Here is a 20,043-nt window from a genome sequence, read left to right as displayed (position 1 = left end):
CAATAACAGAACGCATCCCTGATTTGTATTGTAATGTCCTAATAAAAAACACGAGGACTGACAAAGGTAATAGGCCTGGCTTGATTTTTGAGACCTCACTAAAACATTAAATAAACTGCTGCAGTAAAAAGCAGAAAAAGAAGATTGTTTTCTACGTCCAATGCATCCATAAGATAAAGGTTTTTTTAACACGTTTTATTGGGTTTTTCGGTGGAGAATAGCGCCGTCGGACAAGCCTGGTGTAAACCTTTACACTGATAAAGTGTGACAGAATACCATGGAAAATGTCTGGATTTCCATTAGCAAGTGTGGGATGGAGGGTTTGGGGTCAGTGAGGAAGCAAAGAATGTCTTCAGCAAAATTGCAAATTTAGGGCAACCACTGTGAGTTTTGATGCCCTGAATGTGTGGAATGACCTCATTGGGTATGCGAAGGGCGTGAGCGACAGAGAACAGAGGAGGGGGAGAGTGTGCATCCCTTCCGTAGCAATATGTGTGATGTGGATGCACCAGTTTACACTATGTTGGATACAAATCTCATGTAGTTCACTAAAGAGTGCGTTTTAAGGTTTTGCCCAAGACCTCGCCTGTTCAGAACATTTTAGATGGATGGCCACCATATTCTATCAAAAGCCTTCTCTGCATCCAGTGCCAGGAGTATCATGAGCTATGTATCGCTTTGGGCCATTTCCATCATGTCAACCACTAATTGGATCTAGCCCCAGGTTTGCACATCTTTAACAAAGTCCACCTGGTAGGCTGACACTACACTGGGAGAAATGGAGTTGAGTAGTGAAACCAGAATAATGTTGTACATTTTAACATCATGATTCGATAATGCAATGGGTCCACCTCAGAGGATTCTTTGATTTGAAAATAGGTTGTTTCTAAAACAACAAACCGAAATATGATGTAGCCTGTTGATAGGCATTCATAAATACATACTTTTGTGAAAGATAAATATTTTTCAGAAGCTATTTTTATGTCTTTTTATGCTTTTTACATTTTAACATCATGACTCAATAATACATGGGTCCACCCCAAAGTATTCTTTGATTTGCAAATAGGCTCTTCCTAAAAAACAAAAACGTGAAATATGATGTAGCCTGTTGATAGGCATTCATAAATACATAACTTTGTGAAAGATAAATATTTTTCAGAAGCTATTTTTATGTATTTTTAAACAGGCTCTGGCATCTCCCGTACGGTCAAAGAGTTTTCGTGTATATCACTGACACTGAAGATCCCATGAAGGAGTATGTGGTTTACATTTATGTGCCTGGTAGTCTTTTTTATCTGAGTGTGGAGGATGCTGCTGTCGTAGCATGGGTGAGTGAAGGTGGGAAGAATGAACGCACCTTTTTATAATGTGAATGTGCGACAAGGTTGGACGCGGAATGCCGCTGAGCGAAATGTTGGAAGTTGTTGTCTGTGGAGTCAGCAGAGAGGACATGGAGGGGTCATGTTATGTTCTACAATAAATGAAGGAAGTGAGTAAACTCACCTGAGTCTGCATTGCTAAGTGACCTTCTAATCCTCTTCATTCGTGCATCACTACACCACGCGTATCTCCTCTGTGAGACTTGCTACAGGATCAGCCAATGGTGAACGGACGCACTGACTCGGGACCTTCTCCACCAAGTTCTCCGACTGATAAATTCATGGCACTGGGCAGAAAACTTGAACTGACTTTCTTGCAGTGCACCTCTCTTTGTTTTCAGTAACCAGGAAAGATAATAGAATCAGCGGCCTGGCAGACGACGCCATTCGTTCAGGTCCTCTCTGGCTCTATGCGTCTACCTTTTTCAAAGGTGACGCATAATGGGCCTCATTACGGGTTGGGCGGAGGAGATTGCTACGTCACAAATATGACGGATGTCCTGTCGGCTGCATTACAAGTTCCATAGGATATAACAGAACTTGTAAAACGGCGGACGGGATATCCGTCACATTTGTGACAGAGGAATCCCCTCCGCCAAACTCGTAATGAGCCCGGAAGTTCTTTTCTTCTGTGAGACTTCAGCACAAAGCGCTCACGCCGTCTTCTGCTGCCGATTGCTGTCCATGCGAAGCCGTTGCTTACAGTGATTAATCTGTGCCGGTGGTGCAGGTGGTGGTCACCGGCACTCATATTTGAGACCGGCACCTATTTTTCATCAACAGGCTTTGATCCAGAGCAAGAGAGAGAAGGTGAGTTAAAAAAGAAAGGACGAGGAGGACAAACACATAAAAGACTGAGAAACAGAGAAAGCAAGCATAAAAAAGAACCTGCAGGAGTGAGATAAGGAGACAGGAAATGTAGGACAGTGGAAAAGAGATATGAAATAGAATCGAGACTTTGGTATTCACAAACCCTAGAATTCATCAGTATTGGTGGCGAACTCCTAAGAAAAACATCGGTCCCTTGGACTTTTTAAAAAAAACAAATTAAGCATTGTCCGGGCGAGGGAGCCAAGAGTTCTTTGGGAGACTGGTGTAGCCAACCGTAGAGAGAAAACTTACATCGGCTGGAGATACGCCAACGAGCTGTGTCGAGGGTCAGTTACAGTTCTCAGAGCACTGACCAGCGTCCCTGAAAATTACACTTGTAGTAAGGCTGAGTACAGTGCAGTGGTTCCTTTCACTACCACTGAGCACACACCGGTGCAAACATTGCTCACACTCTTGGACTGATTCATGAAAGAAATGGTAAATCTGGGTATGTAGGTGTATGCCTCTGTGCGGCTGCAGATTTACCGCGGTGTGGAGTGCGTGTGGACCGCTGCACCAGGCTCAGGATCCAGGCCTACTTTAATGCAGTGATACTCAAAGTACGGCCCGGGGACCGCATGCGGCCCTCCTAACCTTTACATGTGGCCCCTCCTAACCTTTACATGCGGCCCTCCTAACCTTTACATGCGGCCCTCCTAACCTTTCCATGCGGCCCTCCTAACCTTTCCATGCGGCCCTCCTAACCTTTCCATGCGGCCCTCCTAACCTTTACATGTGGCCCCTCCTAACCTTTACATGTGGCCCCTCCTAACCTTTACATGCGGCCCTCCTAACCTTTACATGTGGCCCCTGGCCAATGGCAATGGGCTGCTTTTTACTCCACTCAGCATTTTCATTAAAATAATGTGAACTAAAGAGGCTAGCATTTACTTACAGGTTGATTGATTTATAAAACGATATAACCAGCTTCTCCTGCACCACGTAACTTTAAGAGCACTTTCATTTTAAAGACATCCTGCAGCAAAAGTGTATAAATATGATAAAGTCTCTTCAGAATTCAAAAAGTGTATTTCATTTACATGCAGAACCGTTCACCTTAGTAAGTCAGATTATATCAGTGCATTGAGTGGTTGTTTTTTTTTAAGATGATATTTTTTTTAAACACGAATGTAGAAACATTCATTCTTCTGCCCACCCTGGCAACAATGCTAATAGTGACCTAAGAGGCAAGACAGTTGTTACCCCTTTGGGTGGCCTCGGTTCGTATTATACATGACCAACAACACAGTCTATTAAATCAAACGCAGGAGAAAGTTTCGTACAGCGCGCATCCTGAAGTCCTGCATTTCGAGCACTCTTATATGTGATAGTGGGGGGAAAGTGGAATAAAACAATTGCATAGGATCACACAATTTGGGGAAGCTGGATTAGTCCCAGGTTTTCCGGTTTCACACTGTACAATTCAGCCACTAGATGTATATGCTTCGCTCCCCTAAACCCTCCTTACCTCTAACACCCCTCCAAACCCCCCCCACCAACCATGCCTGCCACCGAGCTGGCATTACTGAGGCCCTTGGTCAAATCATGGACCAAAATGTTGGTCCCCGGGGAATACCTTTGTGAGCACCGATGCTTTAAGGAACATCATATGACAATTGCTCATATTACCGAAGGGCTCATATCGCCCCCTGCACGGAATCCGCCATAAAGAACTAGTCCACATAGGAGAATGCAGCACTTGGAGAAAAAACACAGGGCCTTGTTTACAATGTATTTCCTATTCACAAACTATGAGTGTAGTTTTGTGTGTAGCATCTCTACAACTGTGAACAACTCACACATTATAAGATAATACAGCCTCTGCAGTCCTAAAAATATTGCATGTAAAACTACAAAACTACACTCGTAGTTTGTGAATAGCAAACAAATTGTAAACTTACACCAACAGTGCAAGTTTACCTTTGTGAGTAAGGCCCACAATGTTCCCCTTTTATCTTTTTAAGGAAAGCACTCTCCCTGTGGAGAAAGCCCCTTCCCCGACACCTCAGCACAAAGGAGCAAAGTTTAATGTGGGTCTTTAATAAAAAAGCAGCCGTGGGGCATTAGAGGGACCCGCAGAAGCCCCCTGAGTATTTAGCAGCGCTGAGTAGGAAGGGGGGATCCTCTTAGCCTGAGCACAACAGAAACTGTCTAATCTGTTAATTGAGAGCTGGACACTGAGGGGTAATTGTTAGGTTATGGCTTGCAATCTCCTTCCCCTGCTGGCTGCATTCAGGCTGCGGAAGAGGCAGGAATGGGCAACGCTAGGTGCATCCTGCCTCAGATGCGTGGGAGACTTGAGACACATCAGATGACTATACTTCACAACAGCAACAACAGGGAGGACTTCTAATACACTATTGGCACCTGGAGGAATGGCAGTGAAGATTCCTTTGTACTGTGAGTGACAATGTGGCTCCTTGTTTAGATGCACAGTCCCAGTGTGGCACCGGTTTGCTAGTAACAGGCAGGGACCTCCCTACTCTGTGCCCCATGATTGTCCAAGGACCCAAAATACACAAGCATTTTCGGGTTGCAAAGCCTGCGAATCAGAAAACACAGGGGATGTTGCAGCAAAATACCTATCGACGTGTACACGGCCCCTTCTTTTCTAAATGAAATCCCTTTTGCAAGTTGGAAAAGTGATTTAATCTCACAAAATGTTATTTTTTGCAGTTTCATACAGGGCAAGCTCAAACCGAATGTATTTAGGCGCTTTACATGAGCACCGGGTACATCACACAAGGTCCCTTTTTTTGGCTCCGGGAGATTAAGTGATTTTACCAGAGTCACAAGATGTCCTGTCAATGTCGGGGCTCGAACATGGTTCCCCGGTTACAAAGTTGGCAGCTCTGACCATGACGCAACATGCTCTTTTTTATGTCTTTGTGAACCTTTTTGATTGGTAAATAGAAGGGGCGTGAGAGGGTTACCCCCCACCTGTATGTGAAATGGGATATATTCATGGTCTGTGAATCTAATTTGGGTTGCAAACCCCTGCTTAGTGACTGACCCTCAAGCATGAGTGACAACTGACTGCTCCCCATTTGGAAACCATGTTGTGCAGCTTTAAGGGGAGCAGGCACTGGTCGAAAACATCACTTCCTGCTCGGCCCATTGTCTTTCCAGCATGTCAACAACTTTTTTATAAAGCAGCACCATCCATGGACGTCATTTACAAGGTCGGCAGGGGTCGCAGCTGTAACCCCTTGTCTGCTACTTACTCCCTGGCACTGCCTTTGCGACCCCTGGCCTGCTCCTTACGACCCCTGGCCTGCTCCTTACGACCCCTGCACTGCCTTTGCGACCCCCGGCCTCAGAAATTGCAAAGTCAGTGCCTGGAACACAGGGGTAGCTCGTCCTTATGGACAAAGGTTGGGAACCCCTTTCCTGGTTTTCTGCCAATTTTTTTATTACACAAATGGTGAATAACATTATTCACTATTTGTGTAATACAAAATGGAGTATAATTTGCAGGAATATGACCCTATCTGGCAGCTAAGGTATACAAAAATGTATGTGGTATGCGAGGATTGCGGGTGAGAGTGTTTATGAGAGAGTGAATGAGTGAGCGTGTGTATGTGTAGGCACGTATGTGTGAGTCACAGTAAAGGTGAAATGGCATGTGATGTCACTTCTGCTACCCCTGGCACTTTGGTGAATTGACGCCCATGGCACCATCCTATTAAAGGGATATGTGCAAGGGCTGCATTTAAAAAAAGAAAAAACAGACACAGAGTTCTGCTGTCCCACACAGGCCTCCATACCTCTGTTGAAAGCCATTCATTTAGAGTTGCAAATTGTGTCCTGTTTCATCAATAGTCATGAGGCGGGGTGTGGCCAAGCAAGATGGCCAGTGGGACGTTCTTCTAGGAAGCTCTCTGCCAGCTCAGCCGGATCCTGCAGGAATCCTGATGCGCGTGGGACCTTTAGTATTCCCATCGGAATGAGAGAGTACCCTGAACCTTTGGCAGCTTGAACCCCGAGTCGGGGGCTTGGGGATCCTTGGCCCCGGTGGTGAGTGTGGACCGGCTTGGGCCTTGTGGAGTGCGGCCCAGCGTAGAGTTTGGGAGACCTCCGCTCTGCCTCCCTCGGTGGGCTTCCCGCCCAGATCGGGCCTCGCGCGAGTGGTGAGGCTGGGTGGTGGGGTTGGCCTGGGGGCCGCCCTGACGCCTCTGACCCATGCTGCGGGGCCTAGAGCAAATTCGGGCCTGGGAACTGATTGCAGGGCCTGGACAGACGAAGGCCCTATCCCAGCGCCCTTTTACCTGGCTGACGGAGTTGGCAGATGGCACGGAGAAGGGGCCCAGGAGAACGGCAGCAGGCTGGTTGGCTCTTAGCCACGACAGAGCTGCTGGGGTGTGGCCCAGCGGGGTGAATTGCAGCCTGGTGGAGGGGAGGTTAAAGACTGCAGATTGGAGTGGTGGCATGGACATTTTTGAAAGCCAGCGGTAATAATTATGAGGTGCTGGTAAGGTACCATTGTATGAAGGTGTACTGGTGCTGGAGCACAGACCCTATCCAATGTAGCGACTAAAGTCAGGGATGGTTGACGTGAATGGACATAACAGCAGCCAGTAGTTGGTATTTTACTGGGCATTGACCTTGGATCTGGACTGACTGAAGGGAGGCACAGTTCACAGGAACTCGGCCCTTGATCCTACTGACCAGATACGGCGGCAACACATTTCATCATCTCACTCTCCCTTGGTTGATGGTGAGATGGGGTGGCACAGGCAAACAACCGCGTCACAGGAGAACCCCATGGAACCATACACTACCCCTTCACCATTGCAGCAGCACCAGACGCGGATGGGTGGGCCCAGAGATGAACTGGGCACACCAGCTACTGTGGAGGAACCGTTGTGAGCGGAACTTCTTGCAGCAATTCAGGGCTTGAGGGTGGCCCTTGAGGGAAAGGTAGAGACAGTGGCTGTGGAGGTGAACTTTCTCTGAGCGGACCTCCGGAAGGTCTCTGATAAGGTAAAAGTTTCGGAGGGGTCCATTTTGGAATTACAGCAGGAGGTTGGTGCTCTACAGAAGCAGATAGCACAGGTCACTTCAAAAGTTGGGGCGATGGAGGCGAGACTAGAGGATGCCAAGGGTAGGTCCCACCACAATAATGTGGGCCTTCTTGGGTTCCCGGAGCACGCAGCGGGCCCCACTGTGGAGGTCTTTGTGGAGTGATGGATCAGGGATATACTGCAGCCTGTCGGGCTGTCCAGTGTGTTAGTGATGGAGCGTGGTCCCAGGGCCCTGGTCGCACCTCCTCGGCCCGGCGTCCCGCTGAGGGCTATCATTGCACGTCTTCGGAACAATAAGGATCAAGACTGTATCCTACGGGCTGCACGTGAAACAGATAAAGCTGTTTTTGAAAACTGCAAAATTTCCATTTATCCAGAATACAAACAAGGTACAGACATTGAGGAAGGGATTTCTGGAGGTGAAGACCAGGCTTCGTGCAATGAATATTTGATACATGTTACTGTACCCGGCGCGCTCTCGGCTGGCAAATCCCACTTTTTTGAACACCCAGAGGAGGTCTGGAGATGGCTAGAGATGTGGGACAAAGTCGCACCAGGTAGACCCGGGCGGGCTGGCTTGGTTGCTGGGCATGTCCCCGGTTTGGATGACTCAGATTGGAGGAAACGCAGGGAGAACCTGGTGGAGGGCTCCACAGGGCGGGGAGCCAGCGATGACGCAGAACTGAATTCAACAGGATGGTACAATGGAGTGGGTGTCCCCTGGTGTGTCTACCGTACTGACTGTGGGTGAATGTTTGCATTGTTCAGCATTCCGTCCATCATCTCTTCTTTTTGCATTTGTTGCCCCAAGTGGGAAGGGTATGCCCAGATGTGGGTCCCGTGCTCTCTGCACCACTGGATTCAAGCTATCCTAGCTGATTGAAGGTGATACCCTGAAACCGGTCCTAGGATGCTTGTTTCCAGTCCAGGGAGGACCTGGCTTGGCAATTGAGGCTGGACTATTCCCATGGGGAACAGGGTCAAGACTCATTTGCATATGGCTGGGTCCAAACTGGGTGGTGTGGTGAGCAAGAAAACAATGGATCAAGCCCAGATCTGTGTACTGGGGGTGAATGTTTGCATTGTTCAGCATTCCGTCCATCATCTGTTCTTTTTACATTTACCGGACTGACTGTGGCACCTGATTTGGGAGCAGAGATGAGTTCCGTTGATAGTTGGCCATATTCTTCTTGAGTGGATAGTGCTATAACGCTTGTCTCAGTGGGGCATGTTCTTATGTCAGATGTTTGTTGCTTGTGCAGTAAGGGGCACTGGGCTTATAGTGGATCTGAAACCGATGGGGCACTCCTTGAGTCCTCATTATACGGCGGTGGGGTTATTATTTTTATTGGAACATGATTGATTAGCCATACAGACACGATGTATTTAGCAACGGGGTGGGGGTGGTTTCCTCCACTGCTGCGGTAGATTCTCGTAATTGGGGTGTTGAGGTTTTAGGCTGTTGTCCTGGCAACATTTACAAATATGGATCTGCTGTACGCTTTGATATATTTGTTTTACTGTTCATCCGGGGTGGGAATGGGGGTTGGGAGTTGCTTAGTTAGTGCATGTTTGCATGCGTTTTTAGGTTACAACAACAGTGCAACAGTATGTGAGATGTTGTGAGATGTGAAATAAGTACTCAATCTGCCTTTCCCCTGCAGGGGTGGGGAGGCAGGAAGAGGTCAACGACAGATGTAAAATACAGAGAACTAACATGGGTCGACAAATTAATATGCTGACATGGAACGTTAGGGGGCTGAAAGACTACACAGCGCGCTAGAGAGTGCATTCTTTCCTGTGGTGGCATATGGTTCAAATGGCCTGTTTACAGGAAACGCATATGATGAAGGAGGAATCGCAAAAGCTTGCTAAGAAATGGCGGGGTCAAACGTTCTCCTCCTTTTCCTCTTATGCAAGAGGAGCAGCAATATGGGTTGCGCCAGGGGTCCCATATACACATGTCTACAGTGAAGCGGATGTGAAGGGGCGATATATACTCCTACAGGGTACGTTAGATGGTGCGCCCCATACTATTCTCAATACTTATACACCCAACACAGAGGATCACTGCTTCTAAGATCATATGGCTGAGGTCCTGGGGTTAGGGCTGGGTTCTCCTATTGTATGGGGTGGAGACTACAGTTGTATATTGGATGGTGACAAAGATCGTCACCCCTCTAAACCGTTAATGGCGAGATCCCTCACAGCGGTCATGCATATTTTAGGATTATGGGACTAGTGGAGGGAACTGCACCCAGAGAGTAGGGAATATACCTGTCATTCTAAGACACACAATACATATAGTTGTCTGGACTGATTCCTTTTGGGTGGCCTGAACTGCTCGCAAGTGTTGGATATCACACATTTGGGGAGGTTTCTATCTGATCATGCACCGGTATTGATGCAGAGTAGGGTTCAGATGGCGGGGTGACACATAGCTGGCTCATGCCCCCAGATTTTCTGACTGTGTCTCGTGAAAAAATGGTAGTAGCCATTAAGGACTAGATAGCCATGAACTGGAGTACAACCGCCACCACAGGGACAGAGTGGGAGGCAATGAAGGCTGTCCTGAGAGAAGTGTGTATATGCACCACTTGTGGGGTGCGCAGACAACTGGAAGAGGATCTCAGAGACTGGGAGGGGAAACTAACGGATATACAGCACCAGACCTGGCCAAAGAGGGAGGCAGAAAGACAGCAGCTCTGATTGTACAGGGAAGTCAGTAGATGTAGGGAAACACTGGATAAGGCAACACTTAGGTCATATAGACATCGGCTACACAGGGAGTGGGACAAATCCGGTAAGTTACTTTTGTGGATCCTAAAGCGTGAAGTGGAATGTCCCCCCATTCTGCATATCCAAAATGCTGCACATGTACAGATTACCAATCGCAGGGATATCTTAAAAGTACTGGTGGAATATTTGCAGGCAATGTCACGTGCTGGCTCTTCGGTGCCAGACAAATATATGGGAGAGTTTCTGCAGCAGAGGCGGCTTCCACAGTTGGACCCTGAGAGTATGAGAGACTTGGAGGCTGAGATAACTATGAAGGAAGTGAGTGGGAAGGTGGAGGCATTATCTAAATCTAAGATTCTTGGGGGGGGGGTTCCCGATCAAGCTTTATCAGACACTCTCCCCCTCCTGCGAGAGAAGTTATTAGCAGTGTTCAAGGAGGACCAAGCACGGGGCGTCCTGCCGGAGTCCGTGCGTCAGGGCATTGTTTGTCTGATGCTCAAGCCTGGTGGGGATCAAAGTGACCCCTCCTCCTTTTGGCCGCTCACTATGTTGAACTGTGATGTTAAGATCCTTTGAAAGATATTGGCTACTAGGCTGCGGGAAGTGGTTCAGGGCTTTGTGCATGAAGACCAATGTGGTTTTAAACCTGGCCGTAGTATAGTACGACTTTTAACCTGTGTAGCTTGGCACACGTCTTGCATGAAACCATGGGTGCAAAGGACGAATTGGCGCTACCGTTGTTGGACTTTGAAAAGGCCTTTGATACTGTGGAGTGGGGCTATCTCCTGGCGGTACTACAGGGAATGGGGTTTGGCCCCCAATTCTGTGCATAGGTTCGCTTGTTTTATACTGCACCCTCAGTACGTGTTTCGGTGGAAGGGGAACTGTCGGAATCCTTGGTGTTGGTAGAGGAACCAAACAGGGGTGTCCACTTTCACCGCTCCTTTTTGTCTTAGCTGTGGAACCACTAGCAGTATGGCTGCGTGAGGTACTGGCCCCCTGGGGCATTCGGCTGGGACATATCACCCACATCACATCTTTTCGTTATACGCAGATGATGCTTTGATATATCTTCGATCACCGACTATCTCGGTGCCTCTGTTGTTGCGGTTGTTGGAGGGTTTCAGGGCTGTTTCAGGTGTTAAGGTGAATAGGAATAAGTTGCTCCTATTTCCTCTAGGGCTACTTCGTGGTAAACATCTGGAGGACTTGCTGGTAGTGGGGCTCCGGTGGGAACTGGAGAGTTTCAGATACCTAGGTAAATGGGTTATCTACACTGTAGCGGCACATGAGACATATAATGTAGAAAGAGTAGTGACTGGCCTTGAGCGCTTGGTGTCGTTCTGGAGCAGGCTGCCCCTTTCTGTAATGGGAAGAGGCGGCTATAGCAAAGATGATGTTTCTGCCACAGTGTCTATATCTGGTACAAAATTCCTTATTTCCGTTAACAACTCGGCTCTTTGATCGTTTGGACAGTCTACTGATCTCATTGGTGTGGGCCGGGTGCCGCAGTAGAGTGGTGCTGTCCACACCGCAGAGGGATCTAGAAGACGGGTGTTGGCTATCCCTAATATTAGGCAATATTACTACGCAGCGCATTTACAACACGCTGCAAAGTGAATGACTGAGTCGGATAACTAGGAAAAGCGACTATTTGAAGGACTGATGGACATGTTAGCACACATACTGATGAAAGGTGGTCGGTCGGAAACAGCTGTCCCACATCTTGTTCGAAATACTGCATGGATCTGGGAGCAGGCCGTTATTTGACGTGCTCCCTTTGATAGGGAACTTAAGATATGGGACTTGGCTTCCTTACAGGATATGGATAACTTCATGTCTATGGAAAGCTGGAGAGCGGGGGATGCCATGTAGCGGGGGACTTATATCCCAATGGGAAGTTTATATCCTTTCAGGAAGTGCAAAACACGTTTGGTTTGGGACCGGGTCAGTTCTTGCAGTATGCCAAGGTGGAGAGTGTGGTGCGGGAGATCTGGTGCGCTTTCCCGGCCGCCCCACCGTCTTCGAAGGTGTTGAACAGGCTGATAAATTGGGGTGATGGGAATCATATAATTAGCTTGTTTTGGAGAGCTCTTCGGGGGGATCAACCAGGTGCGGTCTGTGTGGCGCGGAGGGCTTGGGAGCGGGAGCTAGGGGATCCAATGGAGGACACTGATTGGGCTACAGCTCTGTCGCTGGTGCGCACAGTTTCATGTAATTATAGATTCAAGCTCCTACATTTCAATTTTGTACACCGTACATATATTACACCTGATCAACTCAACAAAATTAACCCAACTAGAGAAGTCGGGTGTCCCAGATGTGGCAAATTGGGCACCTCCTTTCTACATCTGGCTTGGTCCTGTAGGAAGGTGAAGCAGTTTTGGCGTGAGGTGGCGTGAGGTGGTTGGGAAGGTCGAGGAGGTCACAGGTTTGGGCCTTGAAGCAACGCCGTTGACATGCTGCTTAGGTGTGGTGAACAGACCATGGGGAAGGAGAATCCCATACAGACTAGCACAACTAGCTCTAGTGCTGGCTAGGCACAGGGTGGCCATAAGCTGGATGAGCGCTAGGAGGCCATCAGTTCATTACTGGATGCTAGATATACTGGAAAGGGGAGCCACAGAAGAACAACATATGCACATAACACGCAGGGATGAGGGGGCACTAACTGACTTGGTCACATGGGGAAACTCATTGGAACGTTTCACTGTCACTGATGTTTTAAGCTGTGAATGGAGCACAGACACTGATGATTAACTAATGGGATTGCATATCTCAGATACGATGGTGACAACCAACTGTGGCTATGTTGAAATTCTGGTACTTATAGTATACATATAAATTGGTTTCATAAGGGTAGTAACCTGTAGGGGAGGCAGAGGGGACGCATCACCGCTTCAGCTGCTGATGATACACATTTCTGACTTTATGTGTACTCTATCATCAGAGAAGACATCTGTGCTATCTCATATTACTATGCACTGGATAGTTTTTGTTGGTTCTGCATTATAAAATCCATAAAAACAGAGTTATAAAAAAATATATATTCACGAGGCGGAGATTTTACGACCCTCTGCGAATATACCTATTGCAGTATAACATTTGTACATCACTCACACTGCGGGTGGTTTGCACCCACTGTTTGCGACCTGTTCAAAGATACTTCATGCCCGATATACGTAAACCTTGCAGCAAATTCTCATCCCCAATTTAACTAGGAAAATAGATCAATAAAGTCCCCAATGTCTTCATATCAAGTGGAGAGGCAGCCTCCAATCACTGTTTCATTCCGTCTTCTTTTCTGTAGTGCAATTTGACTACCAACCCTTGTTTCAGAATCGCCTAGCTTCGGGTACCCGATGATGACAAATTCATGTATTCAACTTAAGAAACTTTCTCTTCCACTAAACTCCTATCCGAAATATCAGTTTAGGGAATGCTGGAAGTTTTTCATCTGCAATTTTTGTTGTGTTTTTTGTAACATTTGAAAAAGCTGAGACCTTTACAAAGTTTAAATTAGGAGGCATGAACCGCCAAAAATACAGTTTGTGAAGAAAAATCCCTGCAAAAACTCAATAGTCGTGGCAGCATCTACAAAAAATACAGGGAAGGTATTTCAATAAAACTTTTTTTACAGAAGTATTTGCCCACAATTGATGAGTCTCAAATTTTGCAGCCTTCATGAATTACACCGTACATACTTCGCAAACTTTGTTTGTAAAATTGAACTTTTACTGTCTCCATTCTTACTTTGCTCTTGTTAGGTCTGGCGTTAGCCAAGACGTGCTTTTTAAAAAAAACACAACTTAACAAAAATACAAACGTGTAGATACATAGATGGAAGGACTTTCAGCCAGCCCCCTTCGTCCATTGGTCTATAGCAGTGTCTTTCACATTTGTTTCCACCTACCACAGCTCATAGCATCGGGCAACGGCTCAGCCTACTACAATGATTGGCTACGCTCAGTGAGTGATTGCATTTACCTGCGCAAAGGGTGAATATCTGCCTTCAGTGCCACCTACTGGTGGGACAGTACTTAACTTAGTCTATGTTTTTTCAAAATTTGCATTCTTTATTCTTTTTTTACATTTGCTTTGTCGCCATTCTGCTTTTCAGCTGTATCTTTAAGTTACACAACATCAAAGCCAACATCGCGAATAATAGTTCTATTTCCCTGTGATGTGCATTAAAATAATACAGTAGTTTCTGTGCTTGTTCCAAGTAGGTCTGCCTGCTAGGAGGCACGCCTACTGTCCATGTTCACCCATCTCCACAAGTGGTTCAGTCTCCTCCTCTCACTCTTCTAGCAATCCCAGTTCCATTATCTTTGCCTAGAATTTAAACATGCACACTCCCTCCATCCTTTGTTTCTGCAATCGATTAACAGTCCTTAAATAATCATTTACTTTCTCTCACTTCAGCTAAATACACTCTAAAGACCGCCTGGATGTCACCTACTCCTGCAGATTTCCCTAACATTTCCTCTTTCTAACAGTTGTATTGACTTTTGGATATTCTCATAGTTCAATTGCTTGTGTGCTCTTAAAAAGCGGACCATGATTACAAATTGTAGGTCCTTAGGTCTCTGTGTTTTTGTTCACTTGTAAACTCCTTCTGTGAGACGAGAACAAGCAGGAGAAATGAAACTGTGTGATGTCAAGATAAGACCAAGCGTAATATTTGTATGTCGCCTCATAGTGGTGGGGAGGGGAAGGGCCTGCATGCAGAAGTCTCCACCCACTTGGGAGACAGGCAGGGGAGGAGCACTGATACAGCAGCGACACCTAGTGGTCAACCGAAGGGGTCAGCCGCTGAAGTCGTTTTGGAGCTGAACACCTGTGTCTTGGTTTGAAGGGGGGGACGGATTAGAGCAAGTTGTGTCAGACGGAGACACTAAAGCTGCTCGTTCTGGGGACCAGGGCCCCCCTCTGTTGACCATGCCTCGCTGGTGGCCAGTTTCCCTCCTTTTGAACTTCTCATGAGCATCTTTGCACCAAAAAGCATGTAAGCCGGTGCTCCTGGGCGGGGCAGGTCTGGGGAGACAACATCAGACCTGGCAATAATTCTCAAACCAGCCCTGTCCCCTTTGCCTACGTCACTCAACATTTCCCTTTCCACGGATTCATTCTTTTTCTCCTCTCTCTCTTCCCTTTTCTGATTGCTTTTTCTCTAACTTACGCCTCCCTCTCTCTCTCGCACTTTCTCTCTGTCTCGCCAAGCCTCCCCGTGCCTTGGGGAGGTGGGGCAAGTGATGGAGTCACCAGGAGTGGCCCTGGGCTTTCCAAACGCCTCCAAGGGCTCCAGCCCACCTGGGAAATGCCTGGTGGAAGAAAAGGCCTGTCCAGTCCTGATTCCCAGATGTGCAAGGGCTCCAGAAACTTCCCCTGGCATTGCCCTGTGGACAGCCTGGCTAGCAGATATGTGGAAGGGCCAGGTGCCAGGATGACCTTGGTACTGTCAGAAGGGCAGGCAGGGATACCATGTGTAGGTGACAGAAAGTAGTAGTGCCAGAGCTTGGTGGCACCGTCCGAGGGCCCCTGCTTCAAAATGGTAAGAGTTTGCCATGGGCCTCTTAACTTCGCCCCACCCCTCTACTTCTGATGGGAAAGTGGTTCCAGACCTCCTCACAAAGTCCACTTGCCAACCCTACGTGGCCAAAGAAGCAGCCGAAAAGAAACCTTGATTCCTCTGTGTATTGAGAATGTGGGAGGGAGCTAATGGTGGGCACGAAAGAGATGAGGAATTGGGTGAATGGCAGAGGGAGGGTCATATGGCAAAGAGGTAGATGGGGCCGGGGCACCCTACTGAGCTCAATCTGCAGGAGACCTTCTTTTGCACCCTACAGAGTTCCTGGCAGGAGGAGGGGCCAGAACGGCCTTGGTGAATAATTCATTGGTTAATAAAAGAAAATGCCAAACTCATCTGCATTGGATATGACAGAAGGGAGTGCTCCAATAGGATGGTTTGCTGGCCGGTGATCAATATTGACCTTGGAGAAACTGATCACCTTCAACTTTGAACCAGGCACTCCTTCGAAGCTGCCAGGAAGGCATGCGCAGTGATCTCTGAGTGTGGGAAGCCATTAAGGCTCTATGCTGGGAAGCTGAGACGCTAGAGGTGCGGAGTGCTAGTTGTGGACTTATCATGTGGTTGGCTTCTGGTCATCCAACAGTCAGAGCCACTGACTTACAGGATGAGAGTCTAAAGAAGATATCAGAGGGGCATCACCGAGGGTGATATCTTAGACATCTTGATCCAACAGATGAGTCAGTGCAAGGAGGGCCCCCCAGTAACCACTGAAAGGGGCCCAGAGACCAGCGAAGTATGATTATTTCAATAATGATAGCATTGCTGAATCCAAGGCTTCCTTTTGCATCACTACATCAGGCGGAGTGATAATCAGGCCCATGATCTCAGATGAATGAAATAGAATTCCTTTTCACAGGAGTGGGACTGTGGTGCTACCTAGTGACAAAATTTGGAGATTGCGTTTGACTACGCAGCTCAAGTGTGTAGGTGTGCGTAGCAGTTTCTTCTGGGCACTAGCCAACTGGCTGAGAAACCAGTCTGAATGTCCTATCCTGTGCCAGTGGCGGAGCGAGGCTCAGATGTAGCAGCTCCTGAGATCTTAGGATATGGAGAGATCAACAGATGTGGTAAGGAGGGATGCACCAAAATGTATTTAGATTTTACTTGAAACCTGACAATTGTTCTCATTGGCAGCTTCAAAAGGTTTTCTGAATTTCAATTGAATTGATTTGAACTGATTGAAACATTTGTATGGCACACTCTATGGTGCAGCATCATTAGGTGGCCAAGGAAGGAACTGGAGGACATTCCATGTTCTCTTGAAGACCAGCACATGGTTGGGGACCCAGTAGATCTGGAGATCCTCTAGTACAGCGCAAATGGATCCCCAAGGATCTGCTCAAGCATTCTCAGCTGGCACTTTCATCACTAGGAATGCAGAGAGCAACAGCAAGTGGAAACCCCAAGTCCTTGATAGTGCAGCAGCTCTCATCGCCATGTTAATGTGAGACAAGCAAGGTATGCCCGGCCCAGCACCAGAAGATACAATTACCAATATTCAAATCCATCCATGAAGGATTTGTTGATCGGCTCATCTGCACACACTTCGATCATGTTGGATACTAATTGTGGCTGATGGTCTTAATGCAAGAGAGAATGTTTGATCTTTATGTGAATGTTGACTGCTGGTACATGCACCGTTGAATAGTTATTCCCTCTGACTGCTGTGTTCATAGCATGGTTTAAATACCATGAGGACCTTGTTGGGTAAGTCCAGATGATTTCCACTTCTGTTTCCTGTGAATGACACAATGTGATCTGAATAGAATGATGCTTGTGAATAGAAGGATCAAGATTTATTTTCTGCTGCACATTTGACATAAGTTCTGCCAGTCTAAGTCCCTCTTATGTGGTGCATTGAAATCATTTGGCAATACCTTAAGAATGACAAATCCACAATATATGCTGCAGTACTGGTGACCTGGTTGGACACCAGTAGAGCTTCATTCGCAGTTTCCATTAGCTGCTGGTTTTTTCTCAGGGGACATCCTGTGAGATCCTATGTATAGTACCCCAAAGAGATAGATAATGCTTACCCAAGATACTGGTCCCGTAGAATTTGCTGCCTGCATGGTCGTGGCAGATGTTCACCAGGTCATTCTCCTCAGTGCTTCTGTCAGGTTGTATCATAGGCACTGGGCACAGATGCTTTCCCACTACAGACACAATTACAGTGTCTGCATAAGTGTCCATCTTGAGGAACAATGAAGCCACTCAAAAACTCACATTTAAATGGAGAATTCTCTCACAAAAAAAAGGTTTTGTAGAAAAGTTCTCCTGCAGATATCTTTTGCAAGAAGTTTGATCTGAAGGCAAAATGTAGTAGAATTGATAGTCTGTAAACTGTGCAAAACTTTCCAGACGTGTTCTTGAGACATGCTAAGATCTAGCCCTTGCGAGAATTTCTTCCATCAGGAAATGAAGCCCAGCTCACTGCTGATGTTCTCAGCACTGCATCCCTTGAGGTCAAATGTCCTTATTGTGTGATGGTGCCTTTGAGTTGAATGTTCAGTGTGCATCTTGATGACAGTCCCTCAAAGAGTCTGAGCTTCAGCATCAATAACTTTGGCAACGTATATCTCATCGCTGATCTTGAAAGGCGAGACTGGTAGGACCAATGATCGCACTTGTTCCCGTCAACCTCCTTTCACTGCCCCCCCATACACCGCGAGCCCTGGTAACTCACCCCTGGAAAACGGACTGAAAACTCCACGTGTCTTGAGGCGAGGAACCCTAATCAAATGTAAAGTGATGGCTTTTTGGACTTCAAGGACTTTTTCCATACTCTAAGTTATCTGGGTGAAGCTGAACCCTGCTGTACCTCTTTGTACCTAGGGCCCCTTGGGAAGCTAGAGTAGAGGGAATGCATGTCACACCGCACGTGATACACTCGTAACATTCTGCTCAACACCACTGCTCAATGTGAAACACTCCAATAGTGCAAGAGATGAGACCCGCATGGTTCCTCCAGGTTGTTGAGAACCCCCAATCTAAGCTCTAATGAATAATACTGTCTGTAGACCCCTATATTATATTTTATAGAGCTTTCTGTGTAACAGCTTTAAAAAAGTTTTAGGGTCAGACGCTACCCCAACAGGTGGCAGAACCGTATGGGTTATAGTTTTAACCTTCATACATTTAACTCATTTAAATAAATATCAACTCTGTCTAAAAGTTACAGCTAGGACTGAAAAAAGGTTTTAAAAAATGTGCTTTTTCTAGACTGTTGAACTAATGCTGGTATGACAGTGGACTTAATAACAGTATCTGCTTCAGAGATTTGGGTGTCACCTGAGGACGAAATGGACAGATGCAAGCGGGGTTCATTCAGCCATGCAGCCGGTGGTTAATTTGTGCCGGTGCTTACAGGTGGAGGGCTCCAGCACTCATTTCTGATGGCCGGGGGATTTTTCATATTCAAGAGTTTGAATGCAAAGATGAAATCCTGCAAAAGTCAAAGATAGATGAATTGTAGGGCGGTGAAAGAAAGAGGCCTGAGGTGGAATCAAGGCTAGGAAGCCTTGGGATGTGGCAACCGTGGCGTCCAACCACACCGGCCGTGGGCTCCAGTGGCACCGGGCACTTATATATTTTTTGTAAAGGATTATTATATAAATACGTTTGTGACCTCACCCTATGAAAACCTTAGTGGTGGCCCAACTCCATTTCTTTATTTTATATATATTCATGTATGTGTGTACACATGTATGTATGTATTTTGCTGCAGCGGACATGTTAGCGCCACATGCCTCCATTAAGGCAGCTCGGACAGGGGAATACTTGCGCCCCTGCATAGAGGGTGGAATCCAGCGTGAAATCCTGATCAATGCGGCCTCCAGGGTGTACAACCTCCGCCCGGGAGACGGGCCTCGCGGCGCTGGAATTAGGACTGGTTGGTGGTGCACATCCCGGGCCCCCGACGGGAGCACCGGTCCTCCATGTGAGATGTCTGCATCCGCCAGCTCTGGCCGGGCTTCTATGCGCCCCTTCCTCCTGTGCTCGTCATGCATGCACGTGACACGTGCACACCTCCTCTGTGCACTGTCACCAGCAGCATCCTATGGAGGCGATGCGCTCGGGCAACACACCGACGCATTCAGTCTGCACTACTTTTCTGCTGTTTAAGACACAAGACGAGTAACCAGAAACCGGTTTGCGCCTTCTTCTCCGGGTGTCTTGGCGCTATTCCCTGTTACACACCTGCCGCAATGGTGCACATGGATTCCCCGAATGGACATCTTGTACAACGTAGCCCCAACTATATAACCAGGAGGTTGTATTTTTCCTTTTGAGCAGCTTCCAAAAAATGTAAAATATGGAATTTAATTCATTTTTCACAGCTTGCAGTCGGTGTGGCAGGACAGTCCATTTCTAAAACCTGACCTTGCACTGAGCCATGGGGAGCAATGTTGGATACCTGCCAGGATAGCACAGTGCT

Source organism: Pleurodeles waltl, chromosome 1_2 (assembly GCF_031143425.1).
Source record: "Pleurodeles waltl isolate 20211129_DDA chromosome 1_2, aPleWal1.hap1.20221129, whole genome shotgun sequence".
Taxonomy (NCBI): Eukaryota; Metazoa; Chordata; class Amphibia; order Caudata; family Salamandridae; genus Pleurodeles; species Pleurodeles waltl.
This window is presented reverse-complemented; position numbering follows the sequence as displayed.